We start from the raw sequence: 27,592 nt of genomic DNA, 5'->3' as shown, positions 1-27,592 counted from the left end.
TGGTAACTATGCACTTGCCAATTTGAACTTCATGTATAATTTTGAATGAAATGAGAAATCTTTATTTTGGTTTTAATGTGTTTTTGGATTGTGGTAATGTTTGTTTGGTTGTCTACATTTTGTAATGAAGTTTATGCATTTGTTTTGCCAATGCTCTGAATGTGTTTGACAAAATGTCTAGGTGAAGGGAAAATGAACAAGCTAAGCATGAAACAGATTAGAAACCAAACCAGTTTACACCAAGCATGAACCAGATTAGAAAAGAAGCCATTGTTCAACTTGTTCAAAACCAATATACAGCACAAACTAGCATATATAATAACCATCTAACTTGTCGATCCCATTAGAAACCAATCATATACAATAACCATCCAACATGTCAAAATCATTACAAAATAGTAGTTCCCTATTACAACATGTCAAAACCATTGTTGATGCAAAATAGCAGTTCACCATTACTATAAAAAAAAAAAAATGACCATTATAAAAGCAGTTCACGATGTTTGGTTCACAATGTCTCTATTAACACTAGCTTGACTACCTATGACTTGCTCAACTTCATCCATTCTCTTTGTTGATGCCCTCTGTACTTCCTGTTGCACTCCATTGGTTGATCTTGTTGCAAGCTCCTTTGTGGTAGCTGTTGCTGCTGTCCACTAGTTGATGTTGCCCTTCTTTGTGGTGGTTGCTGTCTAGCTATTGTTATCCAGCAGTTGATGTTGCCCTTCTTTGTGGTGGTTGCTGTCTAGCTATTGCTATCCAGCAGTTGATGTTGCCCTTCTTTGTGGTGGCTACTGCTATTGTCCACTAGTTTATGCTTCCACAAATATTGCTTTTGATCTGAATCCCATGAAAGTTTGTCTACCCCTCACCTGTTATCAAAAAATTGTTAAACCACACTTGGAGCACACATGGAGGTCAATTACATATTACAAATAGAGCATACCAATACATTACTTACATTTTTTGATGAACTTGCAGCTCCATCCTTTTTACCTTTGATAGGCCCCTTGTATGTTTTTTGATTATGACCATATAGACCACACTTGGAGCATTTGAGGCTGGTACACTTCCTCTACAACTTGAATGGGTTCTAAGGTTCATCTGGGTCTCTAATTCTTTGCTTTTGAGGCCTACCAGTTGGTCTTTTCAGCTTAAGAGGAAATAAAGGGTCACAACCTGTCTTAGGCCACTAATCGTTTCCTTTAAGTGGATTTATGAGCGATTCATAAGTTCTCAAACAGGTCTGTTTTTTGAAAGCCACATGCACATAATCCTCAATTCTCTCTTTTTAAAAGAAAATAGCAGCCACAGCATGAAGACAAGGGATTCCAGTTAGATCCCACTTGAAACAAGTGCATGTCCTATTCTCTAAGTTGACAATATAACCATTTACTCCATATCTAACTTCAAATTGAGCACCCTCTAACCAAGTAGGTATCCATACTTTAGATTTTAGCTTTGACCTCTCAATCTTAGTTTGTATGTTTGCACAGATTAACCCTTGGTACTTGATCATGTTGTCTCTACATTCATGTAGCCTCGCCATCAAAGCCCTCCTGATCCACTCTAACTTGGTAAGGATGGATCTATCTCTAGTTGGTAATACCCAATTGTTAAAACACTCTAAAATATTGTTCAACAATCTATTACACTTTGTTTTAGAATTGAATGCATGCTTAGACCACTGACCTAGATTAACTCTCATCATCCAATCATATGCTCTACTATCTACACTATGCAACTTAGTCATATGCTTCTCCTAATCAATCCTTGTATATGCCTTTGCAGTTTTCCATACACAACTTTTTAGCTCCTTCCCTCTAAACTCCTTTTTAAAATTTTGCATAAAGGAGTCTAAAACAAAACGTAGAATTGCCTTCTGGGCATAATTCTTCAAGAGTTGGAACCACTCCTTGTAAAACATAAATGTCAAAACCATGACTTAATGAAAAACATTAAGGCACATAACAGGGTAATGAAAAAATCATTAAACATAAATATACCTTTTGTTGCTTAGTGATGTAGGTCCATCCATGCTCTGCACTTGTGCTAATACATTCAAACAAATTCTGTACAAACCAAGTCTAACTTTCTTTATTCTTACTCTTAGCCACTGCATAAGTAATTGGGAGCATCATATTGTTTCCATCCCATCCCACAACAGCAAACAATTGCCCTTGACAAGGTCCTTTCAAATGACAAGCATCCAAGCCAATCAATGGTCTTACACCAACTAAAAACCCTCTCCTAATTCCATCAAGGCACACAAAAATTCTCCGAAACCTAGGCTGAATTTCAAGTCGAGACCTTCATACATTGATGTCAACTCTTGAACCTGGATTGGTCCTTATCAACTCAGTAGCATAATCCCACAGTTTTGTATATTGTTCAGCATTTGTTTCCTCAAGTTGCACAAATGCTTGTTTCTTAGCTCTGTAACATTTCATTTTGGATACTTCTACAACACAATCATCTTTCACAGTGTCCTTGAATTCATTTATTTTCCAAGTAGGGGTGGTCGTGAATTTGTTCACATATGCCAAAAATGCACTAGTTACTTGTCTGTTCTTGTAAGTTCTATTGCAAGTGTGTGTAGGTTTGTATGTCTTAATTTGCAATGTGTTCTCCCCACTCATCTTAGATGCATAAAGCTTCCACTCACACCCATCACTACAGTTCACTTGAACCTTTCATGTCTCACTTTTTGTGAATTTGACATCATAACCCCATTTAACTGCATATTCCCTCACAACATCTTTAAATTCAATGGCATTATTAAACAACATTCCAATTTTAAATTCAATATTAGCCATATCAACCTCAGGCCTAAATTTAGGGTACTTTGGCTTCCCATTACCCTCCTCATTAGAGCCTTCAAGGGTTACTAATTCCTTCTCAGGTGAATCCCCATCATTGACAACACATTCCTCAAATGCATTGTCTCCTTCTCCATTTGGTTCCTTCTCTACATTACCATCAAACATTCTATCATCCTCAGTAGGGTCATCATCATCTTCACTACTATCTAAGAAATCACTATCTGATGAGTCATCATTGTCCTAATCTTTATTGTTTGCTTCATCTTCATACTCATGATACTGAGGATGTTGAGCATTTTCATCCTTATTTACAGGGAAATCAATAAGGAACAAAACAAGGTGAAGAGTGTCTACATTGCGTGGCACATGATGCTTAACAAATAATTCTAAGGTGTTTATTGAGCCTAGATATTGAAACATTTCTAAAACATCTTGGTTAGTACCTAATCTTCTTAACTCTCTAACTAGATCTTTTGTGGGAATCCTATAAAAAAATTTGTTTGTAATCAAATATCCCTAACTTCTTCACCATAAATATCAGCTCAGGCACAGAAAATGTATCAACATCAACAGTATCAAACACATGTACTTACCCCCAAAATAACTCCTAGTCCCACCATCACTATCAATAAAGTACCCACTATGATATAAAACCAATTTCATATTTATATCATCTATTGCTGCATTCAAAAATAAACAAATATATCATAAATAATACATGGGACAACATATAACAAAAAGACCACCTTCAAGACATCAATGCATCAAAAACCAGTGTACTGAACAGGTGGCATAGGACCAACCATTCTGTCAGCCAACCACTCAGTCAATGCAGTGGTCCATCAATGAAGATAAAAAAATTCATATACAAAAAGACAATAAAGTAACCAACACACACATATACCCATGCAATAAAGTAACATACAAATACAGAGTTTTCCATTACTTTATTCACAGAATAAAATTATAAAAAAAAAAAAGAAAAAGAAAAAGATAACTTCGTAGACAAATTACAAGAACAAAGTAACAAAAAAATTCGTATAAATCACTTACCAACACTCCAAATAATCGTAAGCACTAGTACTTCAAACCCTGGTCTAGATTTTGTTCAAAATCGCAACAACCGCTTTGCCCTAATCAACGAAATCAAAGAAATTAGGGCAAATTGTAGCCCTAATCGATGAAATCAAAAATTTGGGGCCTTATATATGGGGGTAATAAGAAATGGCGTCGTTTTAGGTTGGTTTTGGCGTCAAAAATGGCTTTCTCCATTACTTCATGAAACAGAGATTATATTGTGACACGGAATAAACTCCAGGTTTTAATTGTCAAAATTAAAAACCTGGGGTTTAAATTGAAAAAAAGGCAAAACCTTGGGGGGGTTTTTTTTTTTTTTTTTGTAATTTGCCCTTAATTTAATTATCATTAGATTATGAACAACCATCTCTTTCATCAAAATTAATTTAGGAATTTAACAATCAAATTATTTTAATTTTCTGTTTGTCCTTGTGCATCGATACTTAGACTTAACACTATTCTAAAGATTTTGGTATAGTTCAGTGTTTATTTTTGGTGTGTGAGACGACCCATCAAATTTTGGCGCCGTTGCCGAGGACTTCTGGCGAAATTAGTTAATTTAAAGTTATATTATTATTTTAATTTTTAGTTTATGATTTTATATTTTAGTGTTGTTAAGTGTGCAGAGTTTTTGTAAGTGGAGTTATCACCAAAGTGCAAGCGGAGCGCATCCATGCTTTCAAAACAAACCACAACACTAAAGTACTTAAAAAAAAATGAAGCAAATACTCACAAGCAAAGCACCAAAGTGCTAAAAATAAGGAGCTCAAGCAGAGGTTGGAGACAACGGTCTACACATCAAGCACCCGCAAGACGAGTAAAGCGCTTTTGTTAAACCGCTGCGAGTATTTTCTCCTTTGGTATTTTGCTTTCATAACTTAGTGCACCAGAGTCGAAACTTAGTTTGTGTGTATATGTGTGTGTGTTGTATGCACGGGTGCCATTCTTGTCATCCTGAATTGTGGAGTTTGGACCTTGAACTAGAAAGGACTCTTAGGAACCTTAGAAGCACTTCCCGTGTTCCTAGGCTTGAATATCCATATTCGTACTTTGAACCATTAGAGATGGCGAACTCGAATGGCCCAAATGGGCCCAACCGAACCCTTAAGGATTACTTCACACCCGCTGCATATACATCACCATCATGCATTCAGTTACCCGACACCACTGTTGTTGACTATGAGATTAAGTCTAGCACCATTCAAATGCTCCCATCATTCCATGGACTAGCTCATGATGACCCTTATAAACATCTGCATGAATTTTTGAAAATTTACTCTACAATGAGGATCCAGAATTTCACCAATGAGGCCTTAATGTTGCGAATGTTCCCATTTTCACTTAAGGACAAAGCCAAACATTGCTTGAACTCTTTACTTGCTAATTCTGTCACAACTTGGGACCAATTACAGGAGAAGATTTTGGATAAGTACTTTCCCATTGGTAAGACCAACCAACTCAGGCGAACCATCACTAATTTTGCACAAATTGATGGCAAGCAATTTCATGAAACATGGGAAAGACTTTGTGACCTTCTCCAACAATGCCCCCACCACCAAGTACCTAATTGACAACTCATTCAGACCTTTATTATGGCTTAACTGAGCCTTACCACCAAATGGTGAATTCATGTAGTGGGACATTCATGTCTAAAAATGACGCCAAAGCATGGCAATTATTTGAGAACCTAAGTCATAATTCCTTTCACCATGCCTCCACAGCCCAGCAAGTCCGGCAACCGATAGTTGGAGCCCCAAAAAAAGGGGGCATGTATGAGGTATGGCAAAATCTAGAGTTAGCCCAACAAGTAGAGGCATTGTCCCACAAAATGGACTAATTATTAGCTTTAGGACATGCCCCTACACAGCAACCACAGCCCCAATTTCATGAGGCATGTGCTATTTGTGCGAGCCCTGCTCATGACTTGAGTGAGTACCCTTCGGCATCACAATTTCTGGAATTAGTCCAAGAGCATGTGAACGCGGCTCAAGGTTTCTCCAACCTTAGTAATGACCCATATTCCAACACATATAATCCGCGATGGAGGAACCACCCTAACTTTTCATAGAGACCTCCTTCACAAGGCACTTCTTACAACCCTCCACCACCAAGGCATAATTTTAATAATTTTGCCAACCAATCTTCCTCTGCCCACCACAACCTTATCGGTAACCACAACCCCCGCCTATTCCTCAATATAACTCCGCCTTTGAGACTCAGGTGTTGGAAGTTCTTTTAGAGCTTAAGGGGTTAGCACCAATAGTTCACTCCCATTTTTACTCCATTACCAAGCTAGAGGTCCAATTAGGTCAAATAGCTAACAACATGAATAGGAGGGAGGAGGGAAAATTATCGAGTTAGACTGTAGCAAACCCTAAGGGTCAATATGGGGCAGAAGGGTTGAGTGGGAATGGAAAGCACCATGAACAGGTGCAAGTAGTGATTACTTTGAGGAGTGGAAAGGAATCAGAGCCTCGGCCAGTTAAGTCTGATGCAACTAGGGCTAAGAAATGTGACCACGGTGGTAAACCCAATGAGAGCAAAGGTGAGGGAGAAACACATATGGGGGATGACTTAGTCCGTAGTACTGCACATGAGTCTAAGGCACCATATGTGCTTAAGGCACCCTTTTCCCAATGTCATGATACACCGTCCCCTCCATGGAAGCGATGATGGAGGTTTTTAAACAAGTTAAAATCAACCTCCCCCTATTAGAGGCGATTAAGCAAGTACCCTCCTATGTTAAATTTTTGAAATACATCTGTACGCAAAAGCGTAAATCTAGGACACGTGTCCTAAAAGGTCGTACTCACAGAGCAAGTAAGCTTCATCTTGTTAAGTGACACATCCCCTAAGCTTATAGACCCGGGTGCCCTAACCATTGCATGCATTATAGGGGACCATTTTATTGATAAGGCCTTGTTAGATTTCGGGGCTAGTGTCAATTTGTTTCCGTACTTTGTGTACGAGGAATGCGAGCTTGGTGAGTTGAAGCCCACTACTATCACACTCCAGTTGGTTGACTGGTCCCTCAAAGTGCCACATGGCATGATTGAGGATGTGCTAGTAAAGGTCGATAGGTTTTATTTTCCTATTGACTTTTTGGTTTTAGATATGGAATCGGGAAACAGCTCTAGGAAACAAATCTCGGTGATCTTAGGTTGACCTTTATTGGCTATGGCTAATGCATGTATTAATTGTCATACCGGGGTTATGGATATTTCATTTGGGAATATGCAAGTGAAACTCATTGTTTTCCAAGCATCTCAACAACCCCATGAAAGAGTGGAGTGCTTATTTGTGGATGTTGTAGGGGAGATAGTAGAGAAGGCTTTACCCTTCATTCTTGTAGAGGACCCGTTACAGGCTTGTTTAGCTTATTTTAGGTTTGAGGATTTTAATATTGACAGGTCAATTAAGGAAGTGAATGCTTTACTTGATTCTTCTCCTATATCGGATTTTCCTCCATGGAAAGCCTGGTTCGAGTCCCTTCCTCCTTTGTCTAGGGAGGCTGCCATACCATCTCCAGTCACACCACCTATGCTTGGGTTGAAGCCACTCCCGGCCACACTCAAGTATGCATTTTTAGGGCCTCAGGATACTTTACCGGTTATAATTGCATTCGACTTAACTGTAAAGCGAGAAAATCAATTAATGAGTGTTCTCGTGGCACATCAAAGTGCTATAGGGTGGTCGGTGGTTGATTTGAAAGGGATAGATCCTTCCATGTGCATGCATTATATACATTTAGAGGAGGACACCAAACTTTCTCGTAAAATGCAACGAAGGCTTAATCCTAATATGAAAGAGGTCGTAAAAAAAGAGATGTTGAAATTGTTGGATGCGGGTATTATATACCCCATCTCGGATAGTAAATAGTTGAGTCCCACACAAGTGGTGCCCAAGAAATCGGGCATCACTGTTGTTGAGAATGAGTAAAGAGAGTTAGTCCTCACACGAACCACTACTGGGTGGTAAGTGTGCATTGATTATAGGAGACTGAATTCCATTACTAGAAACAACCATTTTGTATTGCCATTTATTGACCAAATTCTAGAGTGGTTAGTAGGGCAGAGCTACTATTGTTTCCTTAATGGCTATTCTGGTTACAATCAAGTTCCTATGTATCCTGATGACCAGGAAAAGATCACATTCACATGTCCTTTTGGCACTTTTGCCTATCGCTGAATGCCCTTTGGGCTTTGCAATGCACCGACAACCTTTCAATGGTACATGATGGCTATCTTCTCTGACATGGTGGAGAAATTCTTAGTGGTCTTCATGGATGACTTCTCCGTTTTTGGGCCATCTTTTGAGGAATGTCTCCAGAACTAAACTTAAGTCCTTACTCGTTGTGTGGAGACAAACCTAGTTTTGAGTTGGGTGAAGAGCCATTTTATGGTTCGCAAGGGTATAGTGTTGGGACACATTGTATCCCCTCGAGGTATAAAGGTAAACAAAGCTAAGGTTGACCTCATTGTAGGCCTTCCTCCACCCACTTCTGTGCGTCAAGTTAGGTCTTTCCTAGGTCATTCAAGTTTTTATCGTCGATTCATCAAAGACTTTAGCAAAATATCTTATCGTTTGTGTAGTTTACTTGCTAAGGACGACCTTTAATCTTTGATGATGCATGTTTGAAAGCTTTTGAAACACTTTGAGCTACACTTTCTACTGCCCCCATCATGCAATCCCTTTAGTGGTCCCTTCCTTTCGAGATTATGTGTGATACATCTGATTATGCCCTTAGTGCCATCTCGGGCCAAAGGGTGAATAAAGTGCCCCATGTTATATACTATGCTAGTTGTACTTTTTCTGATGCTCAATTAAACTACACTACCATCGAGAAAGAGTTACTAGCTGTTGTCTTTACACTTGATAAGTTCCGGTCCTACCTCCTAGGGTCTAAAGTCATTGTGTTCAGTGACCACGCTGTGTTATGGTACTTATTGTCCAAAAAAGAGACCAAACCTAGGTTGATTAGGTGGATTCTACTCCTTCAGGAGTTTGACCTAGAAATCCAGGACAAGAAAGTATCCGGGAATGTCGTTGCGGATCATCTATCCCGAATCCTTATTGAGCACACGAGTGATCCCTTAGCCTTGCACGACTCGTTTTTGGACGAGCAACTTTTTGCGGTGTCACAAGTGACCTTCTTACGGTTTGCTCACATAGTGAATTACTTGGCGGTTGGTCAAATTCCTAAAACTTGGTCAAAGTAAGACAAAGACTGATTTTTCTCACAGGTCAAGCACTATTTCTAAGAAAACCCAAAATTGTTCAAGTATTGTCTGGATCAAGTGATTTGGCATTGTGTGCCATTCTCACATTTTGTCACTCTCATGCATATGGTGGCATTTCAGTAGGCAGAAAACAGCTACCAAGGTTTTACAATATGGGTTCTACTGGCCCTCTATCTACTGGCCCTCTATCTTCAAAGATGCCCACAACTTCTGTAGAGCTTGTGTGCGTTGTCAATGAATGGGCTCTATGTCACGACGTGATATGATGCCGATGACCCTTATTTTAATTGTTGAGATTTTTAATGTTTGGGGCATTGACTTTATGGGTTCCTTTCCACCATCTTTTGGATTTGAATACATTTTGGTAGTTGTGGACTATATCTCCAAGTGGGTTGAGGTAGTAGCCACCAGAATGAATGACCACAAAGTTATGGTCCACGAAACCATTTTTTGTCGTTTTGGGTTCCCGCATGCCATAATTAGTGACGATGGCAAACATTTTTGTAACCAATTTTTTGAGGCATTGGTGCGCAAATACATGATCACTCACAAAGTTGGCACTCCTTATCATCCCCAGACTAGTGGTCAAGTAGAGGTTTCTAATATGGAAGTCAAACACATCCTCGAGAAAGTTGTGAGGCCTGATGGGAAAGATTGGTCCACTAGGTTGGTTGATGCACTTTGGGCCTATCGCATTACATATAAGACACCTATCGGGATGTCTCCGTATAAGATTGTGTTCGGGAAACCGTGCCATCTCCCTGTTGAGTTAGAACACTAGGCTTTGTGGACCATTAAGAAGTTTAATTTTGATATGGTCAAAGCCGGTGACCATCGAAAACTCCAGCTCAATGAGTTAGAGGAGCTCTGCAATGATGCATATGAGAGCTCCAAAATTTACAAGGCTAGAACTAAGGCATTTCATGATAAACACATTTCTCATAAGTCCTTCGAGCCTTACCAAAAAGTGTGGCTGTTCAATGCTAAATTGCGGTTGTTCCCAGGTAAACTCCGGTCTCGGTTGGATGGCCCATATGAGGTTTTCGAAGTCTTTCCGCATGGGGCGGTTAAGATTAAAAATCCAGAAGATGGTACGACCTTCAAGGTTAATGGCCAAAGATTGAAACATTATGTGGATGGCATTGAGAGAGGGGAGATAATTGAGGTTGTCTACTTGACGGACCCAATATATTTTCCATCATAATTGTTTTAAGTCTAAGAGACTTCAAATCCTCTAAAGGTGTAATTCCTTTGGTGTTAGTCGTGTCCGAATGATATCTGATGGTCTATTATAGCCACCTAACTGTGTTTGTAGTGAGTTCCTAGGAGACCAACTGAGACAATGAAAACTAGAGTTCGAATGGCAAAGCCTAGAACACAAATATTTGGATTTTCCGAGTTATAAGTCTAGTTACCCGGGGGTGTGGAGATTGCTTCAAAACCATCCTGACTTGAACTCTGTACGGCAACTCCATAAGTCGAGTTAGCTTTACGCGCATCGATTCTAGATACTGAATCAACCTAGTCTGCCACCATGTTGGAGAATAGGGAAAGTTACAAACATTATTAGGGAGAAAAGTAGCACCCGTGATTTTCGCGTGAAAATTATACCTTTGTTAAGTATCTAGATGTTTTTCAAATACTATATTTTATTTCAAATGTGCAATGAAGGTAGAAATTGTTTGATTTTTTTTTTTTTTTTGCGTTGCAATTGGGTTTGTAAAAAAAAAAAAAAAAGTTTTCCCACACGTGCGCCAAAATTCCAATCCGCAAATTTGCTACTGTTTTAATTACAGGTGGACAAGGTGGTGCAGCTTAGTCGCTGCACGTGCAAGATATTTCCTGGAGCAAATCCATCTCCTGCTTATATGCACGAGCGGGGCTTGGTACGGGTATGCTTCTGCACATGCGGTACGTTGGAATTTTTTTAAAAAAAAAAGAAAGGAAAAAAAAAAAAACAGGTTTCTTTATTACATTTTTTTATTTTATTTTATTTTATTTTCGTATTTCTTCAAAAAAAAAAAAGAAAAAAAAGAAAAAGAAAAACGAAACTTAACTTGTTTGGGTTCGTAGCTTCTTTAACTCAAGTTGTTAAGCCCGTAGGGGTGTCTCTACACCTAATGCTCTAAAACCATATAATTTGAGAGTCATTAGCCCAATACTTGCTACATAGGTTAATTAGAAAGCTTAAAGGACCTAGACATTGCACAGTTAAGGAAAAATAAGGAAAATGGCTTGTTCGGGTTCGTAGCCTTTTCAACTCGAGTTATTAAGCCCGTAGGGGTGTCTTCACACCTAGTGCCCTAAAAACGTCTGGTTTGGGAGTCATTGGCCCAATGTTTGTTACATGGGTTGATTAAAAGCTTAATGGATTAGGATATTGCACAGTCTTTCAAATATATATATATATATTTGAGAATTTTGGTTGCAAAAGTTTAGTTTTTCTATATATGTTAGGTATTATTATGATTTACACTTGACTATTATAGTGGATAGTTGACTAGTTATGGGATTGCACTTTACACTGAGGATACTGTTGATGTGTCTACTAACATTCACAACTACATGGAATTTAATTTTGTAATATTGAATTGCGATCTTTGCTCAATAGATTCCTTTATGCTTGTCTATTGTGCCTTTAATGACTCATCATGTCTTAATATTGCACTGTAGTAGCATATAAGTTAATTCTTGAGTGGTGTAGTGTGATTAATTGTTGTTAGGACATAAGTGAATATGTTAATGTTTGTGGGTATCATTTCTGGAAACTCTCACGAGACTATACTCGTCCACTTGGGATAACTTTGTGGTTTAAAGGCTTGTTGTATACGCTAAATGCAATCGTGTTTCCCATGAAAGAGAAGACAGTTAGATTTTGTTTAATTTTGTTTATCTTTCTTTATTCCTTGCTTGAGGACTAGCAAGTTGTAAGTTGAGAGATGTGATTAAGGTCAGATTGTGCAACACTGAGGCCGATAATTAAGATCTCTTAACCCTACTTGCTTGTCAAATTATATATTTTATGCATGTTTAATGCCAATCAGGTTGGACACAGTGGGAGCATGAAATGAACAAAAATGCAGAAATTAGAGAGAAAAATGCTTCCTACACGTGTGGATGACTATTCCCGCATGTGCGGCCCATTCATTACAGCCAAACAGAGCTTGAAAAAATTACACGTACAAAGGCCCATTCTCGCACGTATAGAACCCTCTCCGCATGTGCGGTGGAATTTCCAGCACGTACGGACCTACCTCAGGAATCGTGCCTGATGTTTTGAATTTGGGAAAAATAACAAAGGTATAAAAAGACAGAAGAAATACTAGATTAGGGTTCGAAAATATTTCAAGGAAAATGAGAGGCTAGGGTTTGAAGAGAGGGGATTCTCAAGCTTCAAGGATAATTTCATGGAGGCTTCTTCTTCTTCTACTTGTTTCCACTCCTTTATGAGTGGCTAGGCTCCTATTTCTAGGGTTTTGATGAAACCCTAGCCAAGTAAATAGGTTTTATTTTTGGTTTTCTTTTATATAATGGTTTGAACAGTTGTATGGTACTCAAAAATTTTTCAAATATTATTTTCCATTATTTCTTCAAGTATTGTTCTTTCTGTGATTGTTCAATGCTTCTTATGCAATAGTTTTCTATACTTTCATGTTCAAGGTATGAGACGAGCCATACTGCGAGGGACGAGTAGTGTTGCTACCCTAGTTTAGAGGGAACGACTCGTACTAGTTGAGATGGTTCGTGCCTATACATTGAATGTGTTCATTTTTTTTTTTTATCAATACTTTGAACTTGTAGTTGCGAAGTATTATTTGGTTCGAACTGTAACATAATTAATTTTCAAATTAAAAATGTGTTTATGTAACTAGTGATGAATTCAATACCCTAGATTTTTTCCAAAATCAATAATTTTATCTTTATTTATAATTGCTAGTTTATTCATTTTGTTTAATTTAATTATCATTAGGTTATGAACAACCATCTCTTTCATCAAAATTAATTTAGAAATTTAACAATTAAATTAGTTTAATTTCTCGTTTGTCCCTGTGGATCGATACTTGGACTTACTACTATTCTAAAGAATTTGGTATAGTTTAGTGTTTATTTTTTGTGTGTGAAACGACCCATCAAGGCCTAACAGGCTTTCGTCAAAAATCAGGTCGGACTGGACTACTCGTGCAAAATCTCGACCTAGGTCCAAAGGGTACTCAGGTCTCAAGCAAACTAGTGGGTCTTGGGCCTGGGCTCAAGCTTGGGGTGGGCTTAAGCCAGGTGTGACTATTTTTTTAATTTTTTCCATCAAAATTGTATTTTTTTTCCACTAGAATAACTTGAAAATAACATTAGGCCTTAGATGGGCCGAGCCTCGAGCAAATCGGGCCTCGAGCTAGGCTGAACCCCAAAACATACAACCCAGGCCCAAGGTCATAGGTTGGGGTTGGGCTTAGTTTCAAACTATGCTGAGCCGCTCTAGGCTACAGGCGGGCTTTAGGTGGGCCGTGGGCCGATTTTACACCACTGGGTGATCAACCAAATTCACACCATTCATTCATGTTAAAGAAACAAAACATAGAGAGAAAAGAGAAATAATATGCAAAATATAGTAATTCTTGCATGCCTAAACTTTTCTAGGATTGGGATAGAGAGCAGTGGCGAAATGGGAGTGTGGCGGTGACGGTCAAAAATATATTTTAATCTTTAAAAAAAATACATAAATAGGTTTAAATATTCGACTCTCATAACAAATTAAATCTTATTTTTAAAATTTCCATACTAAATGCTACTTTCTCAAAATGAGATCAATTATAAACATCCATCCATCTCCTAATACTTGGCAGATTTGCAGTTCCAATCTCATGACGTCATTAATCCAATTACTTCATATTGGGCACCTAACTTTACTGAAAGATAAAAAAATAATTCTTCCCTTTTAATCATATTCTATATCATACATTAATTAAATATAGTGCAAAAAATTTCATCATATTACTCATCTCAATCAATATTTTACATATTACCAAGAAAAGTTATAAAAAAACAATAAAAAGACAGAGAAAGTTGGTGATAAATCCAATCTAATAATTGCATAAGATATTAAGACCAGTAAATATTTTTTATTGGTGAGAGATCCGCCTTTTATGAAATAGTTTAGTAAGAAGTCATTTTGTTTGTTTTTAAGAACATTATGTTTTCAAATTTACTCCTTAATTTATTTGTTCACTTTTGTTGACTATTTGTTCAAAAAATTTCCTTATCTGTTCAATTTTTTTGATATTTGTTTAATTTTTTTACCCTATCTGTTTAATGTTTTAATCTTTTCAATTCAAATTTCCCTTATCTGTTTAAATATTTGTTCAAATAAAATTCTATCTGTCCTAATTTATTATCTATTCAAATTTTTTTACTATCTATTTAATTGTTTCCCTCTTATCTGTTCAAATATTTGACCAACTTTGATTCTCTATTGAATTTTATCTATTAAAAGAGAATAATATGTTCAAAAAACCTTTTCAAAAATCTATCTATTGAAATTATTTATTAAAAAAATATATATGTTGCAAATCTGTATGTTCAAATTCTCTTTCTGTTGCCATTATCTGTACAAATAAAATTCAAATTCAACAAAAAAAACTATGTAGAAATATTAGAGCCATTTTGAACAGATCAGAACCAAAGGAGGTCCCTTATAGGTTTAAATCTAATTGTAGAAATCGTCTATCTGTTACAATTTGTTTCATCATCATCATCAACAACAACAACAACAACAACCACAACAATACTAATAAAAGAGATCTAGAAGAGAGAGAGAGAGAGAGAGAGAGAGAGAGAGATAGAGATACCTTAAAACAAACCTAATGGAGACCACCCGAAGCTTAATGGTTTGATTGGCCATACTTGAGAGGTCAAGAACCAAATCCCCTAGAACCTAGACATATTCAAACACATATATCTACATGCACATATAAGTATATATAAATTGTATATTATACATATATACAAGGCATATACAATACAGAGGAGAACGGACTGATCAACAAATAAACAAACAAACATGTATATCTATGTCAATGATGCTGATGAAGAGCTGTTCAATCGGATGGTCCAAATAGAACTTAGATCTTGCCGCGAACTCAGATCTTGTCGCCGTAAGGCCAAAAATGGAACCGAAAGCGTGAGAAAGGTCTAAATCCACCACAAATCTAGAGAGAGAAAAGAAGAGGAGTTGAACCATTAGGGGAGAAAAGTGGAGTCTAGATCTAATATCGATGGTGCTTCGATCGGCGACGGTAGTTCTTCGAATGAAGGTGGGGAGGTGAAGAAAAAAATGAAGACGACGATGGCGATAGCAATACAGTAGTGGAGGACAGCAATCGCAGGCCGTCGACAGAGTGGATGATGACAACATGGTGGTAGTTGAATTGGAAATAAAGAGGAGAGAGAGAGAGAGAGAGAGAGAGAGAGAGAGAGAGAGAGAGAGAGACTGAAGGTTTGTTTTGTTTTGTCTACCGTATAATATATAGTTTGATCTTTTTGTATGAGCTTGTTCTTATGGACAAACAAAATAAGCATCTGGACTTTTAGACTTAGAAAATTCAATTTTAGACTTTTGGACCGAGTGTCCAAAAAAAAAAAAGAAAATCCAATTTAGGGGTATCAACAAAATTTTTTTTAAAAAAATGCAACATACAGGCTAGCTTTCAAAAAATTGTAAAGACATTGAAAAAATTATAAAATTGCCGAATAACCTTTTTATTTTTTCTCCTTCCTCTCTTCTTTCTCCTTTTACTAATTCATCGGAAGTTTCTGCCACACCTTCTTTGGCGACGATAGCCTTTCATTTACCTTCCCCGCAGTCGTCAGAGCCTTCTCATCTTCCTCAATCTCTCTTTTATCCTATTTCCCTCTACATGATGATGGCAACAATGACGACGAATAGTGTTTGCCACAACTTTCATCCTTTTGGTTTTTTACAATAGTAATTATTATATATTTCATTCCTTTAGTTTTCTCCAAATTTGCTATGCTTCCCTTTCCACGGTATCATTTAGTCTTTCTAACACACACACACACACACACACACACACACACACACACACTCTCTCTCTCTCTCTCTCTCTCTCTCTCATACTTTGTAGTTGTTTAATGGTGAAAGGTAGATTTCAATGGTAGATGTGGCAAGATTGTGATGGATGGGAATGAGTAGCAAATTTGTAGTGGAGAATGAAGATAAGAGAAAGATGAAGGGGTTTTAATGGTAAATGGTAACAGATCTATGGTGAGAGATAGTAGGGTAATGAGGTTGTGGTAGGTCGGGTAGAAGAGAGATGGCCAAAGGACGGGAATGGTGAGAGAGCGACTAATAATGATAAGAGAAGAGAGGAATCCGGATCCTCCGTCGCCCTTTCCTGCGGCGCATCCCTATGGCCCTCCAAAACGACGTCGTTTTGGAGGTTTTTTTTTTTTTTTTTTTTTTCTTCTTCTTCTTCTTTCTTTCTTATTGATAACTCTCTAGGCAACAGATCTGTGGAGCAACGGAGGGAGAATTACATAAATATACAAACAATTTTATCCAAAAAAAAAAAAAAACACAAATTTATATATATATATATATATAAATCAGATGCAAACACTTCTAGGGTTCCTCCAAAACCCATCAAGCTCGCCTCCCTCCCCGCTCCTCCATCCAGAAAAACTCCTTGATCTTTGTGACCCATGTGCAATCCCATTTGGGGGTTTCAATTCATCGAATTTATTTACCATTTCTGCACGATTAGATTCATTTAAATTCTCATTTATTTGAAGATAATTATCAACAACAACCCAATTATCAGGATTGATGTATGAACCATTACTTTGGTTGTCAGCTATATTGCTCAAAACTTCCCTATTATCAGCTCTTCTAGAAGAACTGCTACCAGATTTAACATCATTCTCAAACCCATCACCCAACTTCATTCCTTTCTTGGAAAATTTGAAATTGTCTGATTTCTCGGGAAAATTTTCAGAAACACTTTGATGAACCCTTTCTTTATCTGACTTCTGCGACGAAGTATCCTCTTTAAAAATTCTATTTTTCGCTGAAAATTGCAATTAAAAAAAAATAAATATAAGATAAGATGAGAAGTACTAAAGGAAGAAAATCCGTGTTTGGTTACCGAGAAAACAAAGGAAAAGAAAAGAAATTGCAAAGTTGAATCTTCGCACACCTTATTATCACAGATCTGTTGCCTCTGGTTTGCCTCTTTCCTTCCTTTCTTCTCCCTCTGGTCACCTTATTACAATGATTGTATCGTTTGGTACGGGTGGTCGGAGCAGTGGTCAGTGGTGGATGTGTGTGGTAGAAGGTGGCTATTTGCTGCAAATGAGGAGGAAGGAGCTGGGAGAAGAGAATGATTGAGATTGTCTTTGAAGAAGAAGAAGGCCCAAAGAGGATTCGTGACTCACTGCATTGTCCTTCTGAGCCCCCTCCCATGAGAGAGAGAGAGAGATATCAGTGAGAAGAAAAAAAAAAAAAAAAACCCTCCAAAATGACGTCGTTTTGGAGGGCCACAGGGATGCGCCGCAGGAAAGGGCGACGAAGGATTCGGATTCGAGATTCGAGAGAGGGGTAACGAAAGAGTGGTGAATGGGTGCAGAAAGAAGTTGTTTGCCTCGTACAGGAGAGAGAGAGAGAGAGAGAGAGAGAGAGAGAGAGAGAAAGAGAGAGAGAATGAACGAAAAAATGAAGTAGTATTTTTTTCATTTTTATTGAATATTTTATGTCTTTACAATTAGTTTTAAAGATTGTATCTCTATTGCAATTTGAAAAACATCCCCATTAAATTACAATTGTTTCTACTTCCCATTTTTTTTAAACAATTTTCCTATTACAAATTCTTTGTATAATGTTTGGTTATTACAAATTTTGTCAAAATTTTCAAAATAATTTTTATAAGAGTAAATTACAACTACATCCCCTGATATTTGCTTAAAATACGAATTGCTCCTTGTGGTTTGGAAAATTACAAATACCTCCCTGTCAAATTTTTTTTATTTAACAGAATTAATTGAAAAAATGTAATTTCTCACTATTCACCTATTTAATAATAAAATTATCTAAATTATTAATTGAAATAAAATTTTAACATTATTAAAAACTGTTAATTAACTTAATGATTTATTAATAAAAGGACCTATTTGTTAGGAAATTAGAAACATTAGGAGGCATAATGTAATTTCTAGAACCACATGGGATATTTTATAATTTAAATAAACCTCAGGAGGTGTGTTTGTAATTTATTCTTTTTATAAATACTGACATATTTATTAAAAATATAAGAGGTTAGTAATTAATTATCAAAAGAAAAAATTGGTGAACCTTCTAATTCATGGAGTATTTTGAAATGGTCTAAGCTTTGGTCTTTGTTGTTAAGAGGACATATGCATGATACTTTTTGATTGGTAAGTCCAAACTAGGGTGGGCGCGGGTCGGTTGAGGCCACGGAACTTTCAATTCGTCATCCATCCGTCAGATTAGCGGATTGGAGAAAATCAATCTACATCCGTCTGCCAATCCGGCGGATGTGGATTGAGCGGATTGGCGGATAGATGCGAATCGGTTTGGCGATTTAAAATTTTATAAATTTTCAACATAATTCAACTTGTGCACTTTCTCAAAAAATAAAAATAAAAACTACAGTCAATTACTTAACAGAATATTATAATCACTGCATGCCTCATCCAAAGAAATAAAGTTTGAAACTTTATCCACACATTACAATTACAGTATGCCTCATCCACATAAACTATTATAATTTGTGGTTCTTAAAATATAAAAATAATTCAAACCACCAAAACCATGAACAGAGCAGTAGTAGAGATTGTGTGCCTCCATATTGTTACATCTATATTTGTTTTTGAAAACAAAAACCAACTAGCATATATAATCTTTTTTATTTATTATTTTTAGAGTTAGATTTAAAAACTAAAATATATAGATAAATAATACATTTATTTTTTTCAATTCAAAAAATATATTTTAGTTGAAAACTCTTTTTCAACATAATATATTCAACAAAATATTTAAACTCCTTTTTCAATTGAAAACACAAATAGAATATATAAACAAATTGAAAACACAAAGTCTTACAAATTACTAGGGATGTTCGGCGGTTTGGCGGTTCGGTAGCGGCCAAATGAACCTCAAATCCGTCATCCGTCCAAAACTAGGCGGATTGGAAAAAATCAATCCGTAACCGTCTACTCATCATCACGCATCCGTCCAAAATGTGGCGAATCGTTTCAGTTCAGTCAGTTTGGGCGGATCGGTATATCCACTGCTCACCCCTAGTCTAAACATGTAGTAATAAGGACAATCCTCGACATTTTTGCTCTCAAAAATTTTAAAATCTCATAATTTGAGTTCTACAAATATGTTTTTAACAAAATTGATACATTTGGATTTGTCTTTCTTAAATCTTTCGAACAAGATTAATATTGAATAAAATTTATATAAAAAAAAGGTAAATAGATTGATTTTTCAATCAATCACGAGGTTATTTGGGGAGTGGCTAATATAATCAAAAAGTCAACTATTCTCTCTATTTTTTTACATATTTTTTTTCTTTAAAATTTAAAAAAAAAATCAACTAAAACAATCAATTCCTAAATGACCTCTAAAACAACAAAATAATTGCTCAAAACCACTGTATTGTGGATAAATCTCAAAAAAATATATGAAATAAAAAAAATTCATCCAAAACAGATTGACCAACGCAAAATTATGATGGATTGAAATTTTAACGCCATAAATATTTTTTTTTTGTCCTACATACATGCCTATGTGTCCAAATTATTATACATATTTGTCATCATGTTTGAACCTAATTGTGACACTATTTTTATCTATCTGTCCAAATTATTTTAAGATATCTGTCCTAATATTTTTAACCTATTTGTCTAAATTATTTTAACTTATATATCTAAATTATTTTAACGTATTTGTCCCCATATTTGAAGCTATTTGTTCTCACATTTTTAACTTATCTTTCCAAATTATTTTAATTGATTTGGCCCATTATTTCTACTTATCCATTCAAATTATTTTAACTTATTTGTCTCCATAATTAGAACAAATAGTTACCTGAATTTAGACAGATAGGTAACTGAAGTTGTACAAAAAAAATTTTAAAAAATTATTTATGGTGTTAAAACTTTAACATGTCATAACTTTTCGCTCGATAGTCCGTTTTAAACGATTTTTTTTGAACGCCATGTATTTTTTAAGATCTACCCATACGAATGCAGTTTCGAGCGCTTAATTTTGCACCCAAAAAATGCTATATTGCTGTTTTGAATGAGCGAAAATCGTTATATTCATTTTCTTTTTGAAATTTATATTCAATGTTTTTTTTTTTAAAAAAGGTCTAAAAAAAATCCACATATATCAATTTTGTTAAAAACTTATTAGTAAAACTCAAATTATGAGAGTTGAAAATTTTTTAGCACCAAAAAAAAAAAAATACAAGGATAAATCTAACAAAAAAATTCATGTTTTTGTAGCATGGATTTGTATAATAATTTGGCAAAGAAACGAAAAATATATGTGAAATATAATTATATTTCATTCATATTTCACTTACAATTTCTTTTTTCATTTTTTTCAAATCCTTACCTAAATTCAGGAATCAATCCTAACCTGAAAATTTAACATCACCTTAAACAACTAATAATATTTGGATACACATACTTTTAGTAATGCTCCTTTTGTTTAGACAAAAAAAAATTCAAATGGAAAACATTTCCCACATAAATTTTTTTTAGAAAATATTTTTCTATATTTGATGGTGGTGGTGAAACAAAGGTGGAGGTACATGTGGTGGCGTGGTGGTGGGGCGGCGACAGTAGTGATCGCAACGATAAAGGTGGCAATGGCTATTGTAATGGTAGTATCGTGGTGGAGGTGGTAGTGTGGTGACATTGGTAAGACTTTGGCTCAGAAAACGTTTTCCTTCTTTTAAAAGTGGAAAACATTTTCTATCCATATAGACTTGCTTTCTGTCGATCATGAAAAACATTTTTCGTTGATTTTTATTTTTTATTATATCAAAAACTAAAAAATATTTTCTATCCAAATAAACAGAGTGTAAGAGTTTTAGTTAATATAGGGCTTGTTTGAGAAGTTAGTTATTTTAGTTAATTTTTTGACTTTTTGACTATTTTAGTCTAGCTAAAAAAGTTGTGTTTGGAAAGTTAATTGACTTTTTTTTATAGTTGATTTGATGGTTGTGAGAGAAAAAAATGAAATAATTATGATTTAGATGTGATATTTTATCTTATTAATTATTTTAATCTATTTTATTTTTATTGGCTATTTTAATCTAAAATCATCTTTCGAAACAGGGCTATATTATTTCCAGATATAGGGGGTGTTTGGGAGGAAAAAGTTTTGGCTTTTTTTTTTTTGCTAAAATAACACTAAAAGACAAAATAAGTTAAAATAGTTAATAAGATAAAATGTAATATCAAATTCATAATTATTTTACTTTTTCTCTCAGAAACATCACATTCAACTACCAAAAAAAAAAATTTTATTTTCTTCTCAAATACAACTATATTAACGTACTAAAATAACTAAAATTTAAAATAATCAACTTCTCAAACACCCACCTAATTAGTGTATGTGGATTCAGTTTTCTGAATTTGATTTTTTGAAAATTGAATTTTTTTATTTTTTATATTTTTTATATTTTTAGTGAATATTTTTTAAATTTTAAGCAATTTTTTTTTTTACTTTTTTAGATGCAGCTTACTTAGATGTATCTACATAGTAAAACATTTGTGAAAAAATATTTTGAAAATTTAATAAATGCACAAAAATATATAACCTGAATTTTGTTTTTTTTTTTATTTATATTTTTTGATATTTAGTGTAACTTTTAAAGATTTTTTTCACAAGTATTATACCTTTTAAGTGTATTTATTTTAGATGTGTCTAAAAATTAAAAAAATTGTTTAAAATGTATAAAAAAATTCATTCAAAACATTAAAATACGAAAACTAAAAAAATTAAGGTAGTGTTTGGTAGAGTTTTAGAAATATGATTTGATAATAGAGTTGTATTTTGAGTTTGTGAATTTTATAATTATGATTTGAATGTAGAAAATTTGTTTGGTTATGAGTTTTGAAAAGAGTTTTGAATTGAATTTTGAGTTGAGTGTTGAATTGAGTTCTGAATGTTTGATGTGACATGTGAAATAAAAAAAATTTGTATGGTTATGCGTTTTGAAATTTCAAAACTCAATTCAAAAAGTTATAATTCATAACTAAATACGCCACTCAAAATTCTATTCAAAATTCACAACTAAACTCTTTTTAACATTTAAATTTTAAAAAAATTGTCATTTTGGTTTAAAAAAATAATTTTTATATTTAAAAAATATTAAAAACAAATATATATATTTTCAAATAACAGATGGCGATCGGCAATTGACAATTGCAAAAAAAAAAAAAAAAAAAATATTACACTGTTCCGGTCAACTGACTAATTGTTCAGGAGAATGACTGGGTAGACCCAAAATTAAAAAATCTTCTACTTTTCAAAATCAAAAACATAAAAGAGAAACAGTAGCCAAACGTGAAGAAAAATTATATTTTAAAATGTGTAGTGGAATCATATTTTAAAAGATTTATCCAAACATAAAATACAAATAAAGAGGTGAAATTATATTTATAGATTATAAGAGTATGTTTGGTAACGTTTATGTTTTCAGTTTATATTTACAAAAATTTTATAAACTGATTTTTGTTTATTTTTAGAAAAACATAAATTACAAAAGCGTTTGGTAATTGACAAAATTTTTAAAAAATTTTAAAAATATAAAAAAGAGTGAGAAATGGCAAGTGGTGGCGGAAGACTGTGGTGGAAAGTGGTGACAGTGGGTGGTGGGTAGCTGGTTGTGGTGGGTGGTGGCGGATGGGTGGTGGTGGTGAATGGGTGGGTGACGGTGGCAGGTGGTGGGTGGTAGCGAGTGGGTGGTGGTGGTGGCAGGTGGTGATGGCAGGTGGGTGGCGGATGCCAGGTGGTGGTGGCGGGTGGTGGTGGTGGGTGGGTGGGTGACGGTGGCGGGTGGTAGCGAGTGGGTGGTGGCGGTGGCGGATAGCGGGTGGTGGTGGCGGGTGGGTGGTGATGGTGGGTGGGTGGGTGATGGTGACGGGTGGTGGGTGGTGGTGGGTGGTGACGGGTGGGTGATGGATGGTGATGGTGGGTGGGTGGGTGACGGTGGCGGGTGGTGGCGAGTGGGTGGTGGTGGTGGTGGCAGGTGGGTGGCGGATGGAGGGTGGGTGGTGGCGGGTGGTGGTGGTGGTGGGTGGGTGGGTGATGGTGGCGGGTGGTAGCGAGTGGGTGGTGGTGGTGGTGGCAGGTGGGTGGCAGGTGGATGGTGGGTGGTGGCGGTGGTGGTGGTAGTGGTGGTGGTGGTGGTGGTAGTGGTGGTGGTGGTGGTGGTAGTGGTAGTGGTGGCGGGTGGGTGGCAGGTGGTGGTGGGTGGTAAGTGGTGGATAGTGGTGGCAAGTGGGTGGTGAGTGGTGATGGCAAGTAGGTGGCGGGCGGTGGATGGCAATGGCGGGTGGTGGGTGGTAGCGGGTGGATGGCAAGTGGGTGGTGGGTGGTGGTGGTGGTGGCAAGGGGTGGGTGGTGGTGGTGAGTGGGTAGCTGGTGGCAGGTGGTGGTGGCAGGTGGTGGTAGGGGGTGGGTGGTGGTGGCGGAAGACGGTGGTAGAAAATGGTGGCAAGTGGTGACTAGTGTTGGGTGGTAAAAAAAAAAAAATTGAAAACTCAAAATGGAAACACATTTTTTGTGTTTTCATTTTTTGGCCAAATTTATAAACTGAAACTGCTGATTTATAAATAAAAAATTTTAGCAAACAAGATTTCATTCGAGTTTTTTAAATTTTTATAAATATAAATAGGAAACTGAAAATGTAAGTGTTACAAAACGGCACCTAACCAAGCACAATTCAAATTTTTTTTAAAATTATTTTCTGAAAAATAGAATTAAACGAAATAATTGGAATGAGACATTGGACCCACGAATACGTCAAAACTGATTGAGGTATCTGAATCCAATATTTGTACGGTCAATATGCTTTGAATTTTGAGCAAAGCTTTGATTGCATACCCCGCAGGTCTACTACTAGTACATAGAGATGTCCTTGTCATCCAAAGTCAAACATCTAGTCCACCCACGATCTGTTTTTTTGTGGGCCCCGCATTACAGGGAGCCTGGCCAATTCTTTTGAAACACAGTGACTGAGAAGTTTTGCTAGTGAGAAAACATTAAAAAAAAGGGCAAATTACATATACACCCCTCGAGGTTTGGCTAAATTACAGATGCCCCCTGAGGTTTGAGAAATTACGAATTCCCCCCTGAATGCTATATTTGTATAAGAAATTAGGGGGTAATTTGTTATGAAATATAAACCTCAGGGGGCAAATTGTTATAAAAATATAAACCTCAGGGGGCGGGATGTAATTTCTGAAACCTCAGGGGGGTATTTGTAATTTAGCCAAACCTCGAGGGGTGTATATGTAATTTGCCCTAAAAAAAAATGGACGAATTATATTTAAGATGTGTATTAAAGTCTTGTTTGTCATAATTTAAAAAAGTTAAAAATATTATGAAATAGAATTCTTATCTATTAATAATAACTAATACTCTATAATATTGGACACTCACTCCCACCTCCACCTCCACCCCTACCTCCACCTATTACTTTTCATAACCAACTAATATAAATCCTAAATCTATTATTTTTCATAATCATCTTAAATCCTGAATGTATCATCTTCATCACCATCATCAACGCTATTGAACTTGAAAGTTTTGCTTCAAGTATAACGTATACTTCATCACTTATTTCACTGTGTAGAGTAATGGAGGACGAGGACAACATTCTCGGTCGTTTATCTGTCTTGTATTAACATTCTCGGTCGTTTTCGGTCGTTCTTGTTTCGTTCGAGCTGTTCGGTACTGGTTTGCTGACTGTTACAATTATGTTCAGTAATACAGTACTGAACATAATCCTTTCGTTCAATACATAGGTTCCGAACATTAATGCAGATAGTCAGTTATGCAATTTTCTTTGTTAAACTAACTAAGAATGGAAAAGAGTGAATTGGAATGGATTTAAGTTATGTATTTTGAATGGATTTAATTCATGTTATTTTAAATTGTGAATTAGAATGGATTCAAGTTACACAGTGATGAACAAATTTTGTTCAGACATATAGTGCTGACAGGATCATTATTGTTCGACAAAACAGTTCTGAACAAAATACATTTTTTCGGCTACACAGTGGTGAACAAATTGGGTGGGTGTGCATTTTATTGTGAAAATATGGAACTTAGTTTTCTAGTCTGAAAATATTATGGAAATATTATGGAGATTAGTTTTTCATATATATACATTGTTTTCTATTCCTACAATTCGCTTCAATCTTCACTTTCTCATCTGAATTTCCCAATCAATGGCAAATTCCAAAGAGACCCACGTCGTTGAAATCCTAATCGACGAAGAACACCAACCCCACAAGTAAATGCATTGTGTTTTCAGGAACCACTTTTTAGATGTGGTTAATGTTGGAGAGAGAAGAGAGAAAAAGCTAGGGTTTTGAAGGGTTTTGAGAGAGAGAGAGAGAGAGAGAGAGAAGAGAGAGAGAAGAGAGAGAAAAATCTTCACTTTCTCATCTGAACAAAAGGGGTTTTGAGAGAGTGAGAGAAAAGAGACATCACTAATGAGGAGAGAGAGAGAGAGAGAGAGAAGAGAGGGAGGTAGAGAGTGGGTGTGGTTGGGGGTGTGAATTGCGTGCATATGTTGGAATGGATTCAGGTGAGTGTGCATTTCATTGTGAATGTGGGTAGATTTGGTAATAAGTGGGGTGTCCAAAAAAATATTATTAAAATTTAGGGTTTAGGGTTGGGGTCCAAAGAAATGGGGGGTCCAAAGAATTTTGATAGGTGCTAATAACAGCACTCTTTATTTAAATCATATCATCTTATTTAAGTCACATCACCTCTCTACTATATTATTTTACAATAATGCTTGAGACCACTAAAAGTGGTGCTCTAAAAGCACCACTAGTGATGTGGCAGTGGACGGGACCCACTGCTTGTATCTTGTTTTTTTTTTTTTTTTTGGTTAAAGTGCTTGCCAACTCATTAGTGGTGCTTTAAAGCACCACTTTTAGTGGGATGTATCATTACCCATCATTTTAAACCCAATCCATATTTCATAAAAAGTAAAAAAATACACTTATTTAGATCATCCCAAACCACTCTTAATTTTTTGGCTTTTTAATTTTTTAACTATTTTAACTTGAGGGTAAAATTTTTTATTTAAGATGAATTTTTTGGTTTTTTTAATTTTTATAAGAAAAAAGTATAAAGATTATAAATTAGATGTGACGCTTTGTCTTATTCAGTTAAAAATATATTTTATTTATTTTTGACTAAAATAGCCAAAAATTCAAAAAAAAAAAAAAAAGTTTATACCAAATGAGCTCTTAACAATTTCTTTAGTTTAGAACTTATATTATTTTGATTTTTGAATTTTGAATTATAATATATTTTATCTTAAATTTTAAATTTTATTTTAAACTAGGATAATCAAAAATATTTTCTTTACAAACGATCTATTTTAAGGACAAAATCATTATAAAACTTATTTTGTGTTGATTAACTTTTATGTTGTTTAAAATGTATTGACTTTTTTTTTAAAAATAAATAATGTTGAAACTTTTTTTTGTTATAAAGTTCTATTTAATTTGGTTTTCAGAATCTATTTTCAAAATTTTTTCTAAGAAATAAAAAAATTAAATTGGTAAAAAAAATTTAAAATACAACATTTTTATATAAATTTATCTTTTTGGAAGGTAGAAAAAAAAATTTTAAATAACTTTTTTGATATCTATTTTTGTTAAATTAGTTTCTATTTCTTTTTTCAAAAGTCAAATATGTCAATAACTTTAATAGTATTATTAAACTAATCCATTAAATCAAAAAATTCAAAACTAAAAACATTTCAAACATTAAATATATTGATTACACATTGAATGCCTAATAACCATTCATTACATGATAACTATCAAAAAATATCTATTAACAACAAATATAATTATCTATTATATGATAACCAACTAAAAATATCAATGAAAACACCCAGTACATGATCATCATCCAAACACATACTAAAAATTATTTTAATAAAAAATTAAAAAATATGTATAAAAATATAAAAGATTTATCATTTTTATATAATTTTATCTTTGGTGGTTAGAAATAATTTTTAAAAATTTTAAAATAATTTTTTGATATCGATTTTTATCAAATTAATTTATATTTTATCAAATTAATGACATTGGCCTTGAAATGAAATAAAAATGTCTTCAATTATCCTTATTTGGAACGAAATT

The sequence above is a fragment of the Camellia sinensis genome, chromosome 11 (genome assembly GCF_055761805.1).
Source record: "Camellia sinensis isolate YWXY chromosome 11, ASM5576180v1, whole genome shotgun sequence".
Taxonomy (NCBI): Eukaryota; Viridiplantae; Streptophyta; class Magnoliopsida; order Ericales; family Theaceae; genus Camellia; species Camellia sinensis.
The sequence above is the reverse complement of the archived record's forward strand: the minus strand, read 5'-3'. Positions refer to the sequence as shown.